General features: G+C 40.8%; 1 protein-coding gene across 4 annotated transcripts in view; it reads left to right on the forward strand.

Annotated features, from left to right (window-relative positions):
* Positions 1–251: 251 nt before the first annotated feature.
* The window catches only part of PELI1 (pellino E3 ubiquitin protein ligase 1), a 129,248-nt gene continuing 106,340 nt past the window's right edge, over positions 252–23,159 (forward strand). Inside the window, exon 1 of one of the 4 annotated variants that reach the window (XM_036873026.1) lies at positions 252–396. The gene's annotated coding sequence lies outside the window, so the exon portion shown is untranslated. The remainder of the gene's footprint in view (positions 397–23,159) is intronic. The other 3 variants (XM_036873027.1, XM_036873028.1, XM_036873030.1) reach the window with 3 other exon arrangements.

Below are 23,159 nucleotides of genomic sequence, written 5' to 3' on the forward strand. Positions count from 1 at the left end.
TGCCTCAGAGAAGTCCATTCGTCTTGGCAAAGCCCCTCCCACGCACGCACAATGTGCGGTCTCGAGCCGGCGTGAGGCTGGACGTCTTGTCAGCCCCCCAAACAAAATGAGAACTGTTGCCCGGGCACGCAGCTGGCGCGCCCATTCGGCAGATCCCAGCTGCCTGGAGTCGAGCACGCTGCGGGGCCACGCCCCTAGATGAATATTCATGACCGCCTGTGCTCAGAGACCCGGATTTCAAAGCCTCTGAAGGGATTAGAAGGAGCGTAGGGGCTTCCAGATAAGGAGGAGTCAGAAGGAAGGAGGAAGCTGGGCTTAGTCAGGGCTTGCCTTTGAGGACTACAAAGAGGAGAGAGCACATGGAAACTGAAGTCCACGGTTGCTAATCTAGGCGAGGTAAGATTTATAAAGGGAGCTCGCTGCTCCTTGTAGTTTATCGTCTTTCAATGTCCCTCCACACCAACAATGTGCAATTACTAGTGTTTCACAGACAAGCTCTCTTTGTAGCACTGGGAAGCATGGAAACAACCGAGAGTAAGCTTTGTATTAAGTGCTTGCTTCCTAACTCTTATCCAGGAAACAGCTCTGTGTTAACACCGGACCCCTCACACAGGGTCCTGGCAGGTGTGTTAATTTGCACGGTCTACTGATCTTTTGACGGTTATATGGGTGTCAGGCTATGTCATAGGCTAGAAACTTTAAACTTTCAAAATACATGTACTCTTAGATCTAGTTGGGACATAATCAGGGAATTAACCACACCTGTTACGGAACCCAGGTTCGGCTGCTCACTGCTCTTAATATAAGCCACTAATTCAAGAGGCAAGTGTCAATAGAAAGGAAAGGTGCTTTAATCAGAAAAGTTGGCAATCTGGGGAGATGGTGGCATGGTGTCCAGAGACCAACTCCGAAGATTCTGCTCAGCCATGACAGTTTTTAAAGGGAAAAACGGGGGTGGTGGTGAAGAATCTCAATGAATCGTCGAGGCAGGAAGTTCCGTTCATTAAACGCAGCATCTTTCTCCCTTTAATGCAGACTGGCTGACTCTCCAGATGTTATCTTGACTGAGTGATCTGCCCGCAGGATTGTTTTAGGGGCACTGTTGGGGTAGAAAGCTCGTCATTTTTTTAAAACTGCTTAATTCTTCATTCGTACTTCTTTTTAATCTGGGAAAATCAACAGGTTAGGCAAGGCATGGTGTGCATTCAGGAGAGCATGGTCAGGAGTTAGGTTAAATTGCCTAGTGATCTTATTCCTATAATTAGGTTCTTTTAAGGTTAGAGGGGTACAGAAATGGGCAAACAGGAAAGGGGCAAAAGAGCTGCTTTCAGTTCCCTACTGTCAAACGTCATTTCATTTCTGTGGGATTAGGGCCAAAGATCCATCTTCTGTAACTTCTTCGTGCTGACATAGGGCGCCGTATTCTCAGAGTGGAATATGTCAACATGGGTCTGTAACATCTCTTTGCTGACAATTTTAGTTGCCTGCTTACATAGACGGGCAGAGCAAGCTGCAATTATTTTGATGCCCATAAAGATATAGATTATTATGAGCAATAATGTTAATCCCATTCTCTTAAGGCCAGCTCTTGGAATTGTGCTAGCCATAGGTTCAGTACTGCTTAAGTTGGAGCAGCTTATGTCATGGCTTCAGTCTGGTCATCATGCAGTTATCAGTAGTTTTTTTTTTTTCTTTTTTTGTCCTCTTGTGGCAGTTACAGTATCTGTAAAACGACTCAGGAATGTGCGTCAGACACTGAGTCTGTGACTCTATTGTCTTAATCATCAACTGCTCGGTTTTGTACTTGGGGAGGGCCCTGCAGGGTTCTGCTGGGTTCCTTATCTATTAATACTCATATTTGGCTCTGTTATTTTTACTGACGGAGAAATTTCCCAGCACAGATCATCTGAAAGAGTAAATAGTACCCAAGTGCATTTCATTGACTTGTAATACAAGTTGGGCTTTCGGGAAAGTGCACTCACTGTCTTTTGTTATTGTTGGGGCCATAAGAGTTCACTTTAGAGTTCACTTAACAGAAATTGCTGGAAACTTTGTTGAGTGCATCTATTCCATTAATCCCTCCATTAAGAGAGAGGCTCTGCTTTTTACCTACAAAGTGGAAATGGAAGAAATAACATTATGGAGAAGAAATTAAAAAAAGACAAGGGAATATGGTGTGAAAGTACTTAGCTACTTTAAAGGAGGGCACCCCCCCACCCCCTACCCCACTTCCATCCCAGAGAACTGGACACATATGCAGATGTAAGGGTAGAATTACTGTGAGCAGCTGTGAGATCTTATGGGAAGTAGGACAGGGACCAGACCAAGGACACAGACAAATGTCCCAGTAATCATGGATTCTGGAAATTATAGACTGATAAACTTGCCATTAATCCCCAGCAAAGTTCCAGACTGGATAGTTAAGCAGACATCTCATGAGCACTTTAAAACAGATGACCATTAGGAACCAAAAAGAGTTCACCAGGAACTGGTCAGGAAAAGTTTATTTCCTTTTTATTTATGTATTTAAATGAAGTGCTTGACTGGTACATCAGAATGCCAAAAATAAAGAACAACTTGACAAAAGGACAGCCTATTTATCTCCTCCCACCTTTTTTTTTTTTTTTTCTGTGATGGATTCAGGTTTCAAAATTATCAAATTGAGCATTTGGCAGCCAAAAGAGAATAGATTCTAGAGCTAGAAAGAACTGAGTTTGAGTCCAGGCTCTGCAACTTACTAGATCTGTAACACTGGGCATCTCTGAGTCTCAGTTTTCACAACTGCTAAATTGGAATGAATATCTACTTCATAGATATGAAAGAAAACACAAATAGAGCGTGCAGCACAGGTACTCAAGAAAGGGCAGTTATTATTAAGATACAATTTAAAAGGTAAAAATTCAAATATGAACTCAGGAAAGAGAAGAACTGAATGAAGTAATATATATAGAAATAATTTTTTTTATATTTACTGTAAGCTCAGTGTGAAATAACCAAGGAACATGTTTCAGGTGCAAACTAAAGCTTATTAATATAAGTAAGTGTAAGTCAATAAGAAAGAGTCCCAATTAATTCCAGTTGGTCAGATCCTACATAAAATTCTTTGTCCCTTTCTGATTAGCAAACTTGGAAGGTAGCAAGGCAAAATTAAACAACATTCAGGATGGTGGAGACCCAGAAACCGCAATATCTGAAAAATAACTGAAAGAAATGGTGTTTATCTAGGAGAAGAGATCCCATAATAGCTATCTTCTCATATTTGAAGAGCTATGATGGGGAATAGGGTATTAATTTCGTCTGTACAGGTCCAAATAGTAGAATTGGGACAAATGATTGGAAGTTGCAATGATAGATTCTGGACTCAACATGTAAGCTGTTCAACAATGCAGTAAGCATTCTTGAAAAATAGCAAGCTCACAATCACTGAAAATATTCCTGTAGTAGACAGAAGCCAGCACTCAAAGATAGTGTAGAAGAGATTATTACACTGGAAAACAGAGTGGCCTAGTCTTAGATTAGAGTTAGTAATATACCACATATATGCCACCACCCCAAACCGTGGCAGGCATGACTAATCAATGAAAGTTGTTTTTCCCCACTGAGCTAAACTCAGCCTGGCAATCCTTTTCAATGCAGTGCTTCAAAACCACCACCACCATTTCATCAGAGTTGACAGCCCACCTAACCCAGATGAATCCTTATGGTCTCTAAAATCCGATAACTTAGAAATTTCCCCTACAGTATAACTATAAAATATGTCTGTAAATTAACTGGAAGGGGAGCCACAGTTAAGTGCAAAAATATTTCTGGATATCTGTGTATGTGTGTGCGTTGATGTCTGTATGTGTACCTTTGTGTGTGGGATATATGTGGGATAGTACATAGATGCTTTAGTCCTACCCTAAAACAGAAATCACATGAGGGAAATAACTCATTATGCACAAGAGCCCTTTAATAGTGAATCCCAGTTGGGACATGCCAATAGTTAATGACACTGCTTTATGAATACCCACCCATTTCTTCTGTACAAAATTCAAAACGTTTCTTACCCTTTCCCACCCCTTAAAAAATTTCAAATTCACTTTGTATGTTGTAACTTTTGGGACATCAAGGGCAAGTTGATATTTAAAAAAAAAGAGAATTTGGAGGGTTGGCAGAGTTAGGGCTGGAGTACCTAGTAAACCCTTAAGAAAAGGGAGAGTTATATTATTAAGCAGAAGTAACCAAAGAGAGGTCAATAAGAGACTAAATTACAGTGTCCAAAGATATAGCAAACATAGAGTCCAGGCTAATGAATGGGCAGCAGGAACCTCCTAGAAAGGGCAACAGTTGAAGCCAGGTGGGTGGTAGCCCAAATTTTGGCTCCCAAGCTGGAAATCAAGAGGAACAAAGAACCCAGCCTAACTCCCAAGGAGAGGAACAAAGATGCAAAGACAATCATTTGGTGAAAAGATAATCTTTTCAATAAATCGTGCTGCAATAATTGGTTGTATGCAAAAAATAAAATCCCTCAATCCATACCTCTGACCATATTTCAAAAATTAACTCAAAATAAATCATAGACCTAAATATAAAACTTAAAACTATAAACCTCCTTGACAGTTTTCTCTCTCAAAAAGATTAAGCTATTTAAATTTTAAAAGTGAGTCTGTTTAAAATATATATATAAGTAAATAAGAGTATATATAAGTAAATAAGAGTATATATAAGTAAATAAGAATACATACAAGTGGGATGCAAATATGCAAAAATGATGAAGGTGGCATCCACCACTGCCCTTTGTCACACCTCCTCCAAGGGCTGGGGAGGGTAGCCTAGCCCCATCCAGGCAGGGTGGTGTTTAGTGCAGAATTCTACTCTCAGGAGGAAAGTTGGCGTGCAAACTAGGAAACTCTACTGGAACCCTGTCATGTGGGTGTGGGAAATTTTGTTGGACGAGAGTGAGAGGAAGCTGCTGTCTGCAGCCTAGAACTTCCCAGCTCCCAGGATCTCGAGTCTAGGAGACAGGAACACGAATCCTAAAATGCCACTAGTCAGTGCTCCTGTGGCTACTTTTCAGCAGCCTGGCCTGACAAAGTGGGCTCAGCTGGGCAGGCCAGAACCTGAGAAGTAAAGCTATCAATACCTGCAGCTAAGTGAGCTGAGGAAGGCAGGAACTGAGGAAGGTGTGTGCTGCTCATCTCACATCTTAAATTCCTGGACATTAGATTATGACACCAGTTACAACATCTTCCTTTATCAGGATCAAACTCCAATATGTCAAGAATTATAAAACAGGTATGTGACAAATATTGTAAGGGACCTCCCTACTTCACCAATTGATTTTCTAAGAAAGTGACAAAATATTCCTTCTTTACCCATACAATTCTTATAAAGGCAACACGTTGTAAAGCTTAAAAGCATTAGCTGTGGTGTCAAGTTGCCTGGGTTTGAATCCCAGCTCTGTCTCCAATTAGATGTGTAAGCTTGGCCTGGTTTCTTAAACTCTCCAAACCTTAGTTTCTTCTGCAAAATGTGGATAATTAAAAAAAAACCCTCCCAGAGATAGATGATGGTGCTTCTGAAGGTGTTTGTTTTATGGTGCATTTAACACAGAGTAAGCACTCAGAGTTACAGAGCTGGGAGGGGACTTAAAGATCATCGAAAACCTCTTACCTGCTGCACTCATAGAGCAAGGCCCAGAGACACTGGTGACCTACCCAACATCCCATAGCTCAGTTAGGGTGCAGACCTGCTTTTCAAAAATTGAAGTACTGTCATTTTTCATTTCAGTTTCCTTTCTTCCCTTGGTGGTTAGGATCATTTTCCTGGTACCTCCTCTTCTTATGCCAGGCTTAGAACAACTTGCACCATATTTTACTCTGATTTTCCATGCCTTCACTGTGACCCTGCATTCTTTTAGCACTCCTACATTGTGAAAACTGAACACCATCTGTCATTTGATCAGTGCACAACAGTCCCTTAAGAACTTAGTAAATGCTTTTTCTATGAAGCATCCTTTCCTTTTAAGCATAATACAATGTTATAATTTAACTTTCAAGACCCACTCAGGAGAGAAGGGATGATAAAACAGGTCCATACATAAACATTCTCCCCCTGGGCAGCATGACTGTAAATATACCAGGATGTGCCCTTCTTGAGCTAACAACAAATTACCTAATGATCTTCCACTTCCAGGCTTTTAAGAGCCCTTCTCTCAGAAAGAAAAGATGGTGTGTTGGTTTCTACATCATCTCTTCATATAATGGGCATAAGCTGTTATTCCATAAAGATCATCTAGTCACACAAACGAATCCAGTTGGAAATCTCCTTTTCCTTCGATTTTCTCCATGTCTATAGGGTAGAGTCATAAACTACAGCAGGTTTTACTAATAACAGCTCACCAGAAGGACACGCTATTTGGAAATTAGGTCACATCTTAGGGCTTTCTGCCAGACTCACACACAGGAATAGTAACATCACTGCCAGAAGTATCTTTGAACACAAAGCACAACGACAGATAATGTTGTTCTCCTGGGCGATGCTGAACGGCTAGATTCCTTACAGGGTCTCTTGGAGTAGAAGTTTCCTGACAAAAATAAAGGGGTTGAGGGGAATGCTTTCAATGTCTGCTTTCCAAAATAGTCTACTCCTCTGTCCATTTTCTTATTATATTTATATTCCCTGTGCCAAAAATGCCTGGCACGGAGTAGGGGATTAAAACGTGTGGAATAGAGGAATGAACCATCTATTTTCTTTCTCTTCCTCTGTTATCCCATCACCATATTGCTTCAGAGAAACAAATAAGGTCAGGCTTTCCCAGTGAAGAGCTCGGACTCTCCCTCTGGGTTCTGTTCCTGGTGTTTGTGGGACATTTGGTCAGGGCGACATGTCATCACGTGGCCTTTGAGTGCTCAGCACACTGTCCTTGTCACACCACATGTCCTTCCTACCTTGGAGAGGGATGAGTTTAAAATCCCACTCCAGGTAACCCTGGGAGCACACTAGAACTGTAGAATCTCAGGTCTCACCCCAGAATCAGAATCTGAGCTTTAATGGGGTCCCCAGGAGACTCATGCACACATTCAACTTTGAAAAGCACGAGTATAAAGCCTGCTTGAATGATGGATCCTCCAAATACTAACTGCCTGCTGGTCTCTTGAGATGTATAGCCTCAGAGTACATTTTGAGTAGACAGTTATTTTCAGAACGGAAAGAAAGACAAGGAGCCCACCAGACTGCTGGTGCTTGCAAATTGACAGCAGTCGTTAGATACATGGCAATGGCAAGGGACGGAGCATCTGCTTCAGGGGACCAAGGCTCACAGTGGGCCCAGGCAAGCAAGCGCTATTCACTTCTGTACATCTCAGCCAGACTTTCAAACTATCCAGGACCCCTTGCCATTTTTCGTCTGTGTGTTTCATAAAAACTGTTGCCAGAGCATTTCAAAACTTAAAATTACAACTGAGTGCCTAGTTGTCTATTAAAAGAATAAAGCTCCTTGGGGGACACAAATTTCCATTCCAGAAGAAATCAATAGAAAATTTTAATCTGTCAGTGATAAATCATTGTATGTATTGATTTACATGGCTTTTAGGGCTCTTAGCAGCAACAGGGGAAAGGCTAATCTTTCTGGAATGTGTGCGCACTTGGAGCATAGCCCTAGGGAGCAGGGAGCTTGCCCGTTAGTCAGGAGTGTGTTATAAACAAATTATAGGCAAAAATTCCTTTAACATGATAGAATTCTCCGTTTCAGCTACTCTTTAGCATTTATAAGGCAGACAATACCAGGGATGGAACAAATGTTTAACAACCATCTGCTTTGCATGCGCAGTTGGACAGAGCAATTCACATGCAGCGTGGTGCTTTAGTCTTTCTTTTAAAATACTGCCAGCAGCATTGTTCATGAAACCCTCTCCTTCAGTGCAAACTTGAAAAAAAACAACCAAAAAATGTGCCATACCACTATTCTACTGGTTCTGTTTTAAGAGACTGATACACAACTGCTAAATAATGGGAGAAAATACTGGAAACATCTATGATATACATTCCTTTGTAGATTGAATTTCACCTCTATATATTCATGGAGTTCCCACTACCCACGTGCTTCCCCCCACCCATCTCCACTGGTTAAAAGTCTACTTATTCCTCACAGAGTTCCTCTGTGTACCCTTCTCAGAGCTTACAAATTAGAGTTCTCTTTGCTTCCTTTGTATTCCCATAGCAAGTTATGTGATCTTCTAGTACACCATGGAACTCTTTCTACCTTACATTAGAGTTATTTGACATGCTTTATCCATACTGCTACATCGTATGCTTCTTTAGAGCATCTTATTAGATCTTATTAATCTTTGGGGCTTTCCGTCTAGCACAAGCGGTGACCCATTGTATGTAGTCCTTAAGTAGATTTTGATTTGAACAAATGAGCGTTTATTGAGTTCTCATTATCCAGTGTCTCATAGACCAGTGTGACCACAGAGCAATCAATATGGAAAAGCAAATATTAGGGGAAAAGCAATGAGACTCCACTAGGTCTTAATTCTCTTTGTCAACCAGTCAACAAATATTTAACTAGCACCTATTGCGTACTTGGAAAGAGGAAATTATAAAACAAGGAGGAGGATGTTAACAATCAGGTTATGAAGACAAAATTTTCAGGGCAAGTAAAAGGCAAAACTATGAAGCAGGCAGTTTTATCCATCATCTTTTCTACACCATCTGCCCCCCTCCGTATGATTTCCTACTGTCTTCAATTTCTCATCTCGTTTGCTATGTCCCTGTACGTGCATCTAGTGTAATTCTTATCACTCCATATTATCTTTAAGTCAGGAAAGTAAGTTTGAGCCTGGGCCATAGTTGGGGTTCAAGTATGTCTATTTCCCACCAATGACCCAAGGACCAGGCCTGAGTTCTTAGAGAAAGGAGCTGAGAGAGAATTTGAAAAAGGCTGTGATCACCAAGGACTTAGAAAGAGAAAGGGCATTAGGACCCAGAAAACAAAACGTAGCACCCAGTGAGGGGCAGGGCATTCTTCCCATTTCTGTGTGGAAGACAGCTGGGTAGCAGTGAAATGTGGAATGAAGGACTAACTCTATTTTGGCTTCGTTCATTCATTTTATGTTCATGTATGTCTTGAGCTGCTAGTAACCGTCTGGCACTGTTCTGGGCCCAAACAATACAATACTGAAGAAAATGGACAAAGCCCCTGCCTTCTTGGAGCTCACTGCTGCTGTGATGACCAGGAAGAACCATCTGCAGAAATTTATGTTCTTTTAAAATGTGCCCCCAGAAAGGAGGGCAACTGGCTGCGATTGAGAAGAAAATATGTCTCAGCCATTCTCCTGGCCCATTTTCCTCCTGTCTTTTAGCTCTGCATTTGCTTACTGGGTTAAACTTGCCTCTTCCTTTTTGAAGCAGGTCAGTCTGGAAAACAATAAGAATTCTCTACTCTCAACTGTTTCACAGACACTGGCTGCCAGTCAGGCTACCTACTACAGAGATGTACCCCCTGTTAAATTGTTTTCTAGAATTTTTTTGAAAACAATGTTAAAAGCTTTAAACTAGTATAACATAGTATCATTTTCCTTCACCATTAAAGAAAAGTTTTGAAAGTCAAAAACAAAAACAAAAAAACCTAGGCACCTGGCATCTTTGAGGCTTGAAAGCAGCAGAGATCAACAGGGGAGACCTGAAATGGAAACACATAAGTGGTTAGTATGGGAACCCATGTCAAAAGCCTGGCAGGAGGCTGTGTTCCCACATATGTAAGTGGGGCAAAGCTTGTGAAATTCGGGTTGTTTGTCTTGGAGGACCATATTTGTACTCATGGAGTGGTGAAGCCTGGACAAATTTGGGTTACATAGTAACTTATTTATTTATTTTCTCCCCTTTTAAACTATGAACACACTGATAATAGGGACTTTATCGCACGAGCACCTAGAAGAGTTAAAGGTGCATATTCGGCATAGCTTGGTGCGTAATAATTAGAAAGGAAAGGGAAAAAGAAAATACTCTATGATTGCAAATATTTAAGATGGATCTATTTTTTTGCAAATGGCAGGAATTCATTCAAAGCCAGACCTGATGACAGTGTGATAGATCTCCATCAACATCAGATATTAAAATAAAGTGGGGAGATTGGAGGAATTCCAAAGATGCTTTGAGAAATGGCGGCATTGCTGGAATATAACTTGTAGTTGCAACTGCATTTAACAAACTACATTGGATGTCTGAGCAGTGGTTATGTGTGCTGAAATCTTTTTGATAGTTTATAGTCACACCCCCTGTGTCAAGTGCTGAACTGTGTGTTATTGATCATAAGGCCTGCAGGAATTCAAAAAAGAGCTCATTATCAGGGAACGTTTTCATCTGCCAGTTTTTAAAGGAATCAGTATTACAATCTTGTCACTGGCATACTGAACTTAAGAAAGGAAGAATCAAAAAGAAGAAATAATATAAAACTGATCAGCATCTTACCCAAAAAAAAAAAAAAAAAGGAGTAAAATCATTAAAGGAGTACCCAAAATGAAAATCTAAAAAGAACGGTGAAGATACTTTTGTTTATAAATAACAGAAATAAACTCTGGCTGGTTTAAGTAACAAAGAGGACTTCATAGAGAGATAATAGCAAAGTAATATTTAGCAAATTCACCCCAAGATGACCGTTGTACATGTTCGTGGTTGGTTGGTGTTTATGCTGTACCCTTTGTTAAATATTTTGGCCATCTGTTCTGGACACTGGAGATTCTCATAGACTCCAAGGGCCAGATGCAGCTGGCCCTCAGAAATGAACTAGAACCTGTGTATCATATAGGGTAGTTTAGGCAACAAGTAACAGCAAACTGATTCAAACTGGCTTATAACAGGGGTTGGCAAATGACAGCCTGCAGGTTGGTCACCAAGTGTTTTACTGGAACACATTCAGAGCCATTCATATATGTATTTCCTAAGGCTCATTTAGAGCTACAATGGCAGAGTAGATTCGTCGGGACAAAGACTTTATAGGCTGCAAATCTTAAACTTTTTACTATCTGGCCCTTTAAGAAAAACTTTGATGACCCCTGACTTCTATTAATAGGTCATTTATTATCTAAATATATTTGATTCAGTCCAGGATGGGCTCAAAAATGCCATCAGGGACTTCCCTGGTGGTCCAGTGGTAAAGAATCCACCTTCCAAAGCAGGGGAGGCGGGTTTGATCCCTGGTTGGGGAACTAAGATCCCACATGCCACAGGGCAACTAAGCCCGTGCGCCACAACTACTGAGCTCCGGCGCCTCAACTAGAGCACGAGTGCCGCAAACTACAGAGCCCATGCACCCTGGAGCCCGCGTGCCACAGCTAGAGAGAGAAAACCTGCACACCACAACTAGAGAGAAGCCCACGTGCCACAACGAAGAGCCCACGCTGCAACGAAAGATCCCGTGTGCCAGCAACTAAGACCAGACGCAGCCCCAAATAATAAATAAATAAATAAATAAATAACTTTAAAAATGCTATCAAAGGCTCACACTTTTTAGAATTCTTCTTGCTGCCATTTTTGTGTTGCCCTCATCCCAGGATGGTCACCTTCATAGAGGCAAGAGAGCTGACAATGGCAATCAGGACTATGTGCTTCCTTGTTCATCTCCAGCAGGAAAAAGAGTAAATTGCCCCCCTAGACATGGAATATAAATTTTCAATCAGATTGGGCCACTATAAGAGGCATGCCCATCACTGGATCAATAGAGTTGCCAGGGGATTGTCAGGCACATATTTTTTTCAGCGAATCTATAACCCCTTCTAAGGATGGGGGAGAGGGGGGTTCAGAACATCAGCATTGCTTAGAAAGGAGAAAGTGGAGAGTGGATATTAAGTAAGCAAGTAGCAGTGCTGAGACAACCAGGCCTGAGAGGACTTTGGGGAACCTAGGAATCTTCTCTGCCTCCATCCCTAAATCTCTGCTTCTCTCTCTCTCTTTTTTAAAAAAATTAATTAATTAATTTTTAAATTTTTTGGCTGCATTGGGTGTTCGTTGCTGCGCGCGGGCTTTCTCTAGTTGTGGCAAGCGGGGGCTACTCTTTGTTGTGGTGCGCAGGCTTCTCATTGCAGTGGCTTCTCTTGTTGTGGAGCACGGGCTCTAGGCGTGCAGGCTCAGTAGTTGAGGCACGTGGGCTCAGTAGTTGTGGCTCGCGGGCTCTAAAGCACAGGCTCAGTAGTTGTGGTGCACAGGCTTGGTTGCTCCGAGGCATGTGGGATCTTCCTGGACCAGGGCTCGAACCCATGTCCCCTGCACTGGCAGGTGGATTCTTAACCACTGAGCCACCAGGGAAGTCCCTCTGCTTCTCTCTTTGACTCTGATTCATTGTTCTTTCTCATTGTAGCCTGTTTTCTTCTACTTCTCCCAACACCTGGTGGAAAACAAAGCTGCCAATAGCTCATGTATTTACTATTACAGTCTTATAATCCAAAGAGACTAATCTCTTTTTCTCCTTTTTATTTTCAAGTTCCTGGGGAAAGCTTTTGATTGGCCCAGGCTGGGTCAGGGGCTCACCCTTCAGTCAAAGGTGAGGTCATGTTCTAGAGCTTGGAAACTCTCACTATAACTAAGTAGATGGTGGTAGAGAGAGGGTCAGTTCTGGAAAATGGTGTCAGGCAGATGAGCCAATAGGTGTCTGCTACAGTATGTTTATTTCTTCATGTCAGATTAAACAGTCCAGTATTTTCCATTATAGGTGATTGTGTACATGAGGATTAGTTTTCATTTTGAAAAACGTAGACCCAAAAGAGCAGTCATTTAAACAGGATAGTGTATCTTTCTTTCATATAAAGCTGCAAAGGTAGGCAAGCTGGTATGACATTTCTGCCCACTCATCTGCTGTGTTGCCCTTGTCTTCATGAGCCAAGATGTCAGTGAGAGCTCCTGCTAGCGTGTCCACAATTGTAGCAGCAGGATGGAGGACGGGACAAAGAAGGGGCAAGAGGTACATACCAACTGTCACTTAAGGAAAGTTCAGAAGTTGCCATATAAAACTTCTACCCAATCCTTTGCAAAGGAAACTGGGAAATAGCCTTTTTTTCCCTCTGAACAGCTACATGCCCAGCTAAAAAATCAGAGGAGGTTCTATTACTGTGGAAGAAAGGAGAGCACATATTAAAGGACAAAAAGCATAGTGATCATAGTCTCTGTATAGTGATTATTCATTTTTAGAATACACAGGCTTTTAAGCTAAAAGGGTTTGTTTTCAACTCAGAAAGAAAAAAAAAATAGTCCTCATTAAGAAGCATAAAGGAGAGTTTAATAATACAACTCATGTCTTGTACACCCATAATTGAAATTTAAATGCATTAAAATAACAGAAAAATATACAAAACACAGCCATTGTTTGCTTGTGCATGTATGACCTTTGACTAAAGGCAAAGCTGTGTCCTAGTGAAGAACTATCTCCCAGACTATGACAACCAGTTCATGTCACTTTAGACAAAATTCTATGGAATTCTGTAACTGTTGTTACAGATTAGCATTCCTTAAATTCAGACTCAAACTTAGAAATATGAAATGCTGAAAAGCTATTATTTCAGCCCAGGAAGCTTCTCCCACTGGCTAAGCTATCAAGATGGAAATATCCAAAACGACCAGTTGTATTTCCTCAACTGAAAAACGGGTTCCCAGTTCTACTTGCTGTGATGATAGCTTGAGAAGGCTTCATCAGAAGATTTGTAACTTGCCTTTCAAATTATGATTGATGGATCTACCCTTTTCATAGCCAGTTTCCATGGAAAGGAGATTTCAAATCATATTTTCCATGCTGCCATGGTCTGTCCTTAATGGTGACTCTACAAGCCTGACTCAGTCCATTTAGATTTAGAAAAAAAATGAACAAAGCCTATGTCTCTTGCCTGTGAATGAATGGGGAATAGAAAAAGGGATTTTTTTAGTACCTGAAAAGTTCCGGCAAAACCAAGCTTCACTGCAGAGGGTGTACCAGCATTCAGGGCAACACCCTTCCTGCAGTCAGGGAGTACAAGAGCATGTACTCAAGTATTATTTGGTGACAAGAATAGAACATTATTCTGAGCAATAAAGTGTTATTCAAATTCTACCAAAGTACACAGATGCTGTAACATGGTAATTATTCTAAGAAAGAGTGTTTAATTTAGAAATTACCTAACCTTTTTGGTTTATATTTTTGATGACATTTGTAATCTAAATTAGCAACAAACCTGCGTCTCTCAGGCTTTTACATCAAACACCAAACCTGATGCGCAATTTTATGTTAGGATCAGCAACCCATTTATTAGGGTTCAGTCTGTCTCAGAGATTTAAGGCCAGTCTAGGCCCAGGTAATCTGCAGATGAAGGGTGGAGAAACAAAGGAATTAGTGCCCTTATCTTCAAGCAAAGCAGAAGAGTGACCATGTCACCATTGGACTGGCATCCCCCCCTGTGCTGCTTCTAGACCTCTGGGCAAAAGAGGAAGTCACAGAATGGCTGATGTTTGCCAAGTGTTGAGACTTTGGCCTCTCCCTGTGAACCAACAAAATACCCATAGTGTAGCACAGGGCCTGGTACAGACAGATGCTTGAAAAATTATTGCTGAAAGAATGAATTAATAAGTGGGTTTGCAGAGGATCTAAAACTTAAGTACAACCAACATCAGACTGATTAGTTTATTGGCTCACAAATGATCATAATGCTTAGATGGAATTACAGGTAGTTTTTTTAATTGTCCAAACTTCCTATAATGTTATCATATTCCTATAACTATAGTATATTCCTCTAATGCTTTTAATTTTAAAAAACCAGTAATTTCAAGCCCTAGTGTTAAAAATTGAGTGATGAATTTTGATCTGTCCAAACAAAGTTACTTTAAGTAATAGGACTGCCATTATAAATAACAGACAATTGCTTTTTTTAAATATAAATCAATTATTTAATCATAGTAACAGATTCTATCATATGCGTAACACAGTTATAGCAAATCCACTTAAAGCTTCCCTGGAGTGGGGAAAAGGGCATGGGTGAAAACTAGAGAATAAAATAGCATATATTATTTTGGGCCTTCCATTGAGAAAGACTGTGAGATGAATGACCCTATTTTAACCTCTGTACCCACCATGTTGTCATTTACTGAGTACCCATCATGTCGTGGTTAGGCTTACCAGGAAACACTCAAGAGCAACCTCAGAAATTTTGACATTAGTACATGTAGTGTACCACATACTACTGAGAAAAGTACTTCTTGAAATGTCTCAAAAAGGGAAGTATTAATATAAACATGTAACAGCTATGGTGGCCATCAGACCTCGACCAATGGTGTCATTGCTTTTACCCACAAACCAGCTTGCTGTCAGGATCCTTCCCACTTTCATCTGAGAAAACAGGTCACATGAATTTTAAGGCCCCTCATAGTACCATGAACGCTATGAGGCCTGTCCAGATGGGAACTATGAATATTATCGTTCAAAGACAATATAGAATAAATATTGAGGAGCTGTTTTGACCATGAGCCCTGATAAATTCTATCCTTCAGCTAAATGCCTTTCTGATGTCTTCCCAGCAGTAACACCCAGGTTGTTTGAGTATTTAAAAGGAGGCTTACCAAAAAAGAAGGGATAGAAGGACAAGATATTTTATCAAGTTCTTCAAAAGCAACAGTTGAAGTGAACAAACTGTTGTGGGTGCTTTTAATTTGTGACTTTGTGAAGTTATATGCTCATTTCTGTCATTAAGAAGTAAGAGATAAAAATCCCTTTTAAAATCACTGAACCCACACAGATAGAGTCTTTACAGACTTTTCTCCCTGTCATTTCTGTCTCTGAAGATTTGAATTTTCATTCATTTAAAAATATTTACTGATTTCCTACCAGGCGGCTAACATTGATCTGGTGCTTAGAATACATCAGTGAACAAAATAAACAGATCCCTGTCCTAATGGAGACTACATTATAGGTGGGAAGCAGAAAATAAACCATAAATACAGTAAGTGATTTCAATAGACATTAGAAGGGATAAATGTTATGGAAAATGGAAATAGTAAACCAGGGTAAGATGATCAAGAGTGCTGGGTGTGAAGAGGGAAGGAAAGTTCAGTAGAAATGGCAGGGTTGCCCCATTGTGAAGGTGAAAACCTAGGGAACATGTGAAGAAGGTGAGGGGGCGGGCCATGTAGCTATCTGGGTAAAGCTTTCAAGGCCAAAGGTCTGAGGTGTTTGAGGAACAACAAGGAGACCAGCATGGCTGGAGGGGAATGAGTGAAGGTGAAGTTAGCAGCAGTCGAGGCCAGAAAGGTGATGGGGAAGCAGGTCATCTGGGTTGCATAAGCCTTTGAGGGGACTTGTATTACTCTGAGTGAAACAGGACAACATTGTGAGGTTTCTGAGCAGAAGAGTAGCATGATCTGACTTTATTTTTGAAGTATCTCTCTGACTGAATTCTTGAGACTAGCCTGTAGTAGAAGCGAGGGGCAAGGGTTAGAAGCAGGGCGACTTGTTAAGAAGTGATGGCAGTTATCCAAGAGAGAGATGACAGTGGCTCAGACCAGGCTAGGAGAGGTGGAGGTGGTGAAAAGTGGTTGGATTCCATATATACTTTGAAGGAGGAGCCAGCAAGACTTGGATGTGAGAAAAAAGACAGAAGAGTCAGGGATGACTGTAAGGTTTTTGTTTGGAACTAATTAAGGATAGAGTCGCCATCCACTGGGGAGGTGTAGACTGTGGATGGGGCAGGCTTTAAAAGGAAGAATGGGAGTTTGAGTCTGGACTTGTTAAGTCTGAGATGTCAACTCGGCAGTTGCATAAAGGTCTGGAGTTCAGAAAAAGAGTCTGGGCTGGAGATACACTTTTGGCAGCATGTAGATGATATTTAAGGCCATGAAACTGGGTGAGATCACCAAGGGAGGGAGTAAGGAAGAGAAGAGGCCTAAGAAGAAGACCCTGCAGCTCTCCAGGGTTATAAGGTCAGGGAGGAGAGGAGGGACCAGCAAAGGAGACTGAGAAGGAATGCCCAGTGAGGAGGAGGAAACCCAAGAGAGGGTGTGTCCTGGAAGCAAAGTGAAGAAACTGTTCCAGAGCAGAGGGAGAAACCAGCTATGTCAAATGCTACTGACACACACCTACGATGAGGCCTGAGAACTGACAGATGGACCTAGAAAAGTACAGTCATTGGCATCTCTGAAAAGAGCAGTTTCAATGAAGCATTCATGGGAGACACATGTTTGGAGCAAGTTTTAAGAGGTGATAAGAAGAAAGACATTAGAGGCAGCAAATATAGATAACTGGTTAAAAAACTTTTGCTTAAAAGAGTACAAAGAAATGGAACTATGGCCCTCATTTTTCTTAACTGTTTATTCATGTATTAACATGAAAAATTAATAATTTCCAAATTAATGCCCTATTTTCTTTCAAGCAGGCAAACATGTCCTAAACATGGTTATTTACTATGGAGTTATTTAACGAACTATTAATATTACTCTCGGTATAAGGTCATTTCAGAGATTATAAAATAATTTCCGCTATAAAAGACCCTTGATGCGTAAGATCCAGCAATCCCACTCCTAGGCATATGTCTGGAAAAGATGAAAACTCTAATTCGAAAAGATACATGCACTCCAATGTTCAGAGTGACACTATTTACAATAGCCAAGATATGGAAGCAACTTAAATGTCCATCGACAGATGAATGGATAAAGAAGATGTGATATATATATATACAATAGAATACTACTCAGCCATGAAAAAAAAAGAATGAAATAATTCTACTTGCAGCAACATGGATGGACCTAGAGATTATCATATTAGGTGAAGTAAGTCAGACAGAGAAAGACAAATATCATATGATATCACTTATATGTGGAATCTAAAAATAATGATACAAATGAACTAATTTACAAAACAGACTAACAGACATAGAAATAAACTTACATTTACCAAACGGAAAAGCGGGGGAGGGATAAATTAGGAGTTTGGGATTAACAGATACACACTACTATATGTAAAATAAACAACAAGGACCTACTGTATAGTATGGAGAACTATATTCAATATCTTGTAATAACCTATAATGGAAAAGAATCTGAACAAGAATGTAAGTAGGTAGGTAGATAGATAGATATGGATATACATAAAACAAAATGAGGAGACAGAGGAATATGTTCCAAACGAAAGAACAAAATAAAACCCTAGAAGAAAAACCCTAATGAAATGAAGATAAGTAATTTACCTGATAAAGCCTTCAAAGAAACTATCATAAAGATGCTCACTGAGTTCAGGAGAAGAATGGAGGAACTTAGGGAGAACTTCAACAAAGACTTAGAAAATGCAAGAAACAACAAATCAGAGCTGAAGAGTACAATAACTGAAATAAAAAATATGCTAGAGGGAATCAACAGCAGATTAGATAATACAGAAGAAGGAACAAGTGATCTGGAAGATAGAATAATGGAAATCACCCAACCAGAACAGCAAAAAGAAAAAAGAATGTTTTAAATTGAGGAGCATTTAAGGAACCTCTGGGACAACATTAAGCATAATAACATTTGCATTATAGGGATCCCAGAAGGACAAGAAAGAGAGAATGGGATAAAAGACTTACTTGAAGAAATCATGGCTGAAAACTTCCCTAAACTGTGGAAGGAAACAGACATCCAAGTACAGGAAGTACAGAGAGCTCCAAACAAGATGAACTGAAAGAGATGCACACCAAGACATTAAAATGAAAATGGAAAAGGTAAAGATAAGAGAGTCTTAAAGGCAGCAAGAAAAAAAGCAACTAATCACATACAAGGGAAACCCCATAAGACTGTCAGCTGACTTTTCAGCAGAAACTTTACAGGCCAGAAGGGAGAGGCAGGATATATTTAAAGCGCTAAAAGGAAAAAACTTACAACCTACAATACTCTATTTGGCAAGGTTATGATTCAGAATTGAAGGAGAGATAGAGTTTCCCAGATAAGTAAAAACTAAAGGGGTTCATCACGCCTAGACAGCCTTACAAGAAATGTTAAAGGGTCTTCTTTAAGCAGAAAAGACCACAACTAGAAATAAGAAAATATATGAAAGAAAATCTCACTCATAAAGGCAAATAAATAGTAAAGGCAGTGGATCAGCCACTAAAAAGCTAGTGTGACAGTTAAAAGACAAAAGTAGTACAATCAACTATAGCTACATAGGTAGTTAAGGGACACACAAAATAAAAAGATGTAAAATATGACATCAAAAACATAAAACATGGAAACAGGAATAAAAACGTAGTGCTTTTAGAATGCCTTCAAACTTGAGTGACTATCAGCTTAAAATAGACAGCTGTAGATACGGGTTGATATGTATGAACCTCATGGTAATCACAAACAAAAAACCTACAATGGATACACACACACAAAAAGAAGGGAATCCAAATATAATAATAAAGGAATCCGTCAAACTGTAAGTGAAGAAATCAATATCAAAAAACAACATGACTAAAAATTAGGCAGAAGATCTGAATAGACATTTTTCCAAATAAGACAAACAGATGGCCAACAAGAACATGAAAAAGTGCTCAACATCACTGATCATCAGGGAAATGCAAATCAAAACCACAGCGAGATACCACCTCACACCTGTCAGGATGGCTGTTATCAAAAAGACAGGAAGCAGTAAGTGTTGGTGAGGTTGTGGTAAAACGGGAGCCCTCGTGCATTTTTGGTGAAAATGTAAACTGGTGCAGCCACTATGCAAAACAGTATGGAGGTTCCTCAAAAACCTAAAAAATAGAACTACATAACATCCAGCAATTTCACTTCTGGGTATTTACCTGAAGAAAATGAATTCAAAAAGAACTCATGCCCTTATGTTCACTGAAGCACTGTTTACAATAGCCAAGATATGGAAGCAATGTACGTGTCCATCAATAGATGGATAGATAAAAAAAGATGTGAGATATATATATATACACATATGAAATCTAAAAAACAAAACAAACAAGAAAATTAAAACAGAAACAGACTTATAGATACAGAGAACAAACTGGTGGTTGCCAGAGGGGAGGAGAGTGGGGGAACAGACAAAATAGGTGAAGGGGATTAAGAGGTACAAACTTATCTATATAATAAGTCACAAGGATGTAATGTACACATAGGGAATATAGTCAATAATATTGTAACAACTTTGCATGGTGACAGATGGTAACTGGACTTATTTTGGTGATCATTTCATAATATATAAAAAATATTGAATTATGTTGTACACCTGAAACGAATATAATATCTCAATATAAATAAATAAAAAGTAAACACATAAATAAGGTTTACTCCCCTCTCCCACAACAAAGCCATAACTAGTAATCAGACAGACCAGTATTTGAGTCCCAGTCTCTCAGATTACTTACTAGGCGGCTTTGGGTCAATCATTAACCTGCCGGGGCCTTGGTTTCCTCACTGGTAAAATAAATGAGAATCATTTTGTCTACCTTCATGGGTGAGGATCAAGTCAGTTAAGGCAGGTAAATCACTTGGCAACTAGTAAACTCTCAACAGTTGGTAGCTATCAGAGTTCACTATTTGGATGAAGAGGATATGGTCAGGAGCCCTCCTAGGCAGACCCTGGAGAGGAGATGCTGCAGCAAAGTGTGCAGTGGGAAAGGAGTGTCCAAGCCGACCCTTGGGAACTCCCAGGATCTGCCATATCAGTCCTGGTACTGCCCCCAAAACCCTCACCTGCATTCATAACTCCTCTGGTGGAACTGAAAGTATATGGAGAACTTCGCAAATGTCAACTGTGGCTAATAATCTATCCCACTGAGAAACTCATACAAGAAAACACACACATACCCGTGCACACAGAGACAGTAATCTAGCTTCAGAGCAATCAAGAATGTTATTTTCCCTGGGCCAGAGCAGGGTCAGAGATATTCTGGGACCTGTCCTCAGGGGAATTATTTCTAAGAACCTTGATAAAATGTACAAAGCTAGGGCAGAAAATAGCAAGGTGAAAAGCAGTGGTTAGGTAAAGGGTTCTCTAAGAGAAACAACTAAATAATTGGTTCAGTTGGAGCTTCTTTTATATATTGATTCCTACTCCCAGGTCAGCAGCATCACTTTCCAGGTGACGTGAAGATGGTGAATATGCAGCAAAAGGGCCTGGCAGGTGTACAGAGCTAAGCTAACAACTGTCAATACTGCCCGTAAAATATTTTCACTCCTGGTTCTGGGGGGCTGCTTCTACACAGGATCCTTTCTACTACTCTGCTGGTAATAGCACCTCAAAGATCTATGAAACAAATCTCAAATTGACAAATTTATAGCTGAATGAATGTAGGCTTTGGGATTCCACAGAATTGGAGCTCTCCTAATACCAGCCAGGAAAATGTGGCTAAATTACCTAATGTCTCAGAGCCTTGGTTTGCTCATCTGTTAAATGGGCCTTAATAAAGCCTACTTCTCTGGGTTGTTGCCAGGATCAAATGAGAAATGTATGCAAAACTCCCAGCACCATGCATGACACACAGAAAGCACTCAAGAAGTGGTAGAGTATTACCATTAAGTAAAAGGAGTAATGATTCTTTAATGCTTTCTTTTAACATAAGAGTTCCCATCCATCCCCAATAAAGGAAAGCTATTCTAATAAACCAGTCATTCATGTGATTTGTGATTTCACTGTCCAACCCAAGTTCCTGTGGAATGTTTAGTGTAATCCAGTTGAACCCTCAGCAAGGTCCCTGGGCCTGATCTTCAAATCCAGTATCACTATGGCAAAGAACCGGAAGAGGGGAGAAGAGTAACATTGTATCAAACATGCCCTCTTTCCTTTTTCCTAAAGCCTGTTTGTCCCCTTCTCCCGATAGCTCTTCAGTTCCCAGAGAGCAGAGACTCCTGGGAAACAGGAAGTAGCAAAGGCCTGTGAGAAAATCCCCAGCTGAAGATCAGCAATAAATCTCTCCCAGCAACAGGTTGGTCAGAAGAGGGAAATTCCCCACCAGCCCTCAAAAACAACCCCTCAAGAAAGCTTAGAGGAGGTTAATTTGGGAAATCCCCTCAGAGACAACAGAACAGAAACGGAAATCTGCTTCTTAAGAGACGTCTGAAAGGAGTAAGCCAATTAGTGGCTGCCCGGGGAGCGCTGTGTGTTAAGCCGCGCTGCTGCTGCTACCCCGCTTCCACCTTTTCATTCTGATCCTGAGTGCAACCCTAAAGGGACGCAATTGTCAGAGCCGCTTGACACCCACTCTTCCCAGAGTCCCGTCCGTCCCGTTAGGCCCCCCTGTAAACTCTCTCCATACGCATGGTAGAATATCCAGCCACCGTTGTCATTCTGAGTTTCCTTTAGAGCCAGGAAGCAACAAACCCTCGGGTTTTACTGAGTTCTAATTTGAATGTGACCTTGGGGTCACGTTTCTTAGCTGCTGCTAAGCTCCAGGGCCGGGGAGGAATCCTTCCCACAAAGAAGAAAAACAGAATCACAGAAACCTTGTCCCTTTGAAGGGCTTAGAATGGAATGTCCGCTGATGAGTGGGAGCAGAGAAAGTATATAAACACTGTCGGAAAGGGGCCTGGGGGCGGCGAGGGGGCGGGGGACGGGGACTGTCGGCTTATGTATCACTGATCTCTACGTGCACTTGAGGCTCACGTCAACCAGCTCACCAGGAAGCATGCCCCTTCCCGCAGGACTTCCACTGGGTGTTTGTTTTTTGTTTTAATTTTTATTTTATACTGGAGTATAGCTGTTAATCAACTATACGCCATTGGGTGTTTTTTTTTTTTTTGATCTGTGATTTTTTTTAAATTAATTTATTATTTATTTTTGGTTGCATTGGGTCTTTGTTGCTGTGCTCTAGTTGCGGCGAGCGGGGTCTACTCTTCGTTGCAGTGCGCGGGCTTCTCATTGCGGTGGCTTCTCTTGTTGCAGAGCGCGGGCTCTAGGTGCGTGGGCTTCAGTAGTTGTGGCTCGCGGGCTCTAGAGCGCAGGCTCAGTAGTTGTGGCGCACGGGCTTAGTTGCTCCGCGGCATGTGGGATCTTCCCGGACCAGGGCTCAAACCCGTGTCCCCTGCATTGTCAGGCGGATTCTTAACCACTGCGCCACCAGGGAAGCCCCTTGATCTGTGATTTTAAGTGACTGTTTCAGGAAGATGACAAAAATGAGATTTTAGTAGAAGAGAGGGGAAAGTAGACTTCATGACAGCTAAAACTTTCTTTACTGTATACTTACCCAAAATAGATATCAAATTTT

Source organism: Balaenoptera musculus, chromosome 13, assembly GCF_009873245.2.
Source record: "Balaenoptera musculus isolate JJ_BM4_2016_0621 chromosome 13, mBalMus1.pri.v3, whole genome shotgun sequence".
Taxonomy (NCBI): domain Eukaryota; kingdom Metazoa; phylum Chordata; class Mammalia; order Artiodactyla; family Balaenopteridae; genus Balaenoptera; species Balaenoptera musculus.